Source organism: Nycticebus coucang, chromosome 13 (assembly GCF_027406575.1).
Source record: "Nycticebus coucang isolate mNycCou1 chromosome 13, mNycCou1.pri, whole genome shotgun sequence".
Classification (NCBI taxonomy): Eukaryota; Metazoa; Chordata; class Mammalia; order Primates; family Lorisidae; genus Nycticebus; species Nycticebus coucang.
In genome coordinates, this window is record NC_069792.1 from 27,906,744 (window position 1) to 27,909,299 (window position 2,556).

Below are 2,556 nucleotides of genomic sequence, written 5' to 3' on the forward strand. Positions count from 1 at the left end.
ACATGAAATACATTCCTTGTTTCTCTTACATATTTATTTCCATTTATTTATTTAGAGACAGATTTGTCCAAAAATCTGTCTGATTTGATTCTAAAAATTTATTATTCGTCACCCTGGGTAAAGTGCTATGACATCACAGCTCACAGCAACTTCAAACTTCAAGGCCCAAGAGATCCTCTTGCCTCAGCCTCCCAAGTAGCTAAGACTGCAGGCCCCCTCCCCAACACCCAGCTAGGCTTGTTTTTCTTTTTAATGACTTCCAATTTTAATTCTTTTCTAAAAGCATTAAGACCCTCATTGTAGATTATGTATCATCTCCTCTTTGGCTATGAGGTGCGTAGTTTTGTTGACTAGAGACATCAATGAGTTCCGTTTCTGAGACCAGTCATTTAATAAATTGTTTGGATCCTTGGGTCTCTGGAAGTTGATAATTCCTGCCAGTCTGTCTACTTTAGCAAAGATGGTCTTGTTAACTACTAAATTTGAGAGAAAAGCTTCTGACTCATCAACGGTAGATCCAGAAGTTGTGCCATTCTTTTCGTTGTTATCCGAGTATAGTACTTGGCCATTGTTCTAATATTATGTTCAACAACTCTATTCTTCAAGTCTTTCCACCTTTTTTCACCCTCCTCCGTAGAAGAAAAACATCAGTCGCAGGACTCTCAAGGGGACCTTTTCTTAATTCCATCCCATAGTCCTCAAGGAGTGTGGACCAACGCATTAACTCCATTGTGGTAAAAAGCTTTAAAAGATCCTTGTATTTGGGAATTTCTTCTAACTTCTTGTCAGCACTGATTCGGTGAACCAAATCTGACTGTTCATTGTCAAAAGGAGCCAGGAAAACATAGAGCACAGCACTCTTCAGAGCCTGTTGCCACTTCTCACTTTCTGCCTGTATACAGGGAGTATCATAGATTGCTCTGTAGTGCTTGCAAGTAGAAAGATAAGATCCCTCATGCTGATCCAGCGGAATCATTAAATTATAGTACTTCAACTTTAATTTCTCTGTGTTTTCTTCCTGGAAAAATTTGGTGTTAATTTTCTTGCTGATGGTTTGTGTGGAAATATAATATGATTTGTGTCTTTCACAGCTAGGCAGAGCCTCGTTTGCTCCAAAATAAACTCCACCCGCTCTTTCTTTTCCATTGACGCGTAGGTTTCCACCTGTAACTCTTGCAATACAGAGGCAGCCTCTTTCACATCACCATTTTGCTCTTTTATAGTTGCTAATGTTTTAGTCAGTGGAGTACGCTCGATTTCAGCATAAATCTTTCCTTCTGTAACCATTTGTAGAGTGTCAATTAATTGAAGTTTGATTGGAAGATCTGTGATTTCATCGATGTAAGTACAGCCCTGCTGAACCATTTTTGCAACAGCTTGTTTTAACTGACTCCGCCTTTTTGACAAAAGCATCATATTTTCATTAAGCAAATCCCATTCTTTAGCCTCATAGCACATCTTCACTACTGCAACTAAGATACGGGAAGTAGACACCATATCCGAAGCAGTTCGGCTCTGTTTTTCCAAAGACAGAAGGGTTTCAATAACTTCCTGAAGTCTTCCTTCCTTAGCCGGCTTCTGGGGCTTCGGCAGGTGCTGATCCAAGGCAGCGCTTAGTCCGCTTCCATCCTGACCATGCGGCCTTCAGCCCGCTCCGAGCCGCCGCCCGCCAAGGTCCCTGCTTGAGCGACCCTGTCTATCCCCCCACTTCGGCCACCACTCGTCACCCACACCCACCCAGCTTGGTTTTATCTTTTTCTATTTTTTTTTTCCTATTTTTAGTATGGACGTGGTCTTGTGTTTGCTCAGGCTTGTCTTAAACTCCTGACCTCAAGCGATCCACCCCCCTTGGCTTCGCTCAGTGCTAGTGATTACAGGCATGAGCCACCACACCTGGTCCTCTTTTAAACATTTTAAATATTCTAAAGAAAACCTATCTGATCATATATATTTTGAGAACTTTATTTTGTCAACTTTTAGAAGCATAAAAGAATAGAAATATGAGTTTTAAATTGGAAAACTCTTTTTCGTTTCTTTCAAATTGAACAGTAAATAATTCTAAGGGCTTTGACTGGATATACATAGTTCTTCGGAGGAGGCAAGGCATGTCTAGCTATCAGTGAATAAATGGAAATAAAATCATTGACAAATTAAATATAACTAAAATAAAACCAAGCAATAGAAATAGAAAAATGATCCAATATAAATGTTAAAAAATATTATTTAATTTTAACTAATGGCTGGAATCTGAGTATCCTTTTTCTGGATTTTCATTTAGTAAAATGGAGATATTAACCCTGATTACTGACTCAGTCAATATTGTGGACCTTACTAAAAGGATTAAAAACCAGAGTGATAACCTTGCAACTCAAAGAACAAGCACTTCCTAGAACTACAGAATGAATGGAGAAATAAGATACATAATGGAGCTATATTCTCACAGGAAAATATAACTTTCTTATTGTGCTTTGTAATAATATCAAAGTGAGATGTTTCTTTTAAAAAAGAAAAAAATTAAGAAATATGACTTCATTTAAAAAGTATTTATCGGGGGGA

The 2,556-nt window shown here is 38.4% G+C and overlaps 1 pseudogene; it reads right to left on the reverse strand.

The window, feature by feature from the left end:
- Positions 1-252: 252 nt before the first annotated feature.
- Positions 253-1,667, reverse strand: LOC128563746 (26S proteasome non-ATPase regulatory subunit 12-like; annotated as a pseudogene).
- Positions 1,668-2,556: the final 889 nt, after the last annotated feature.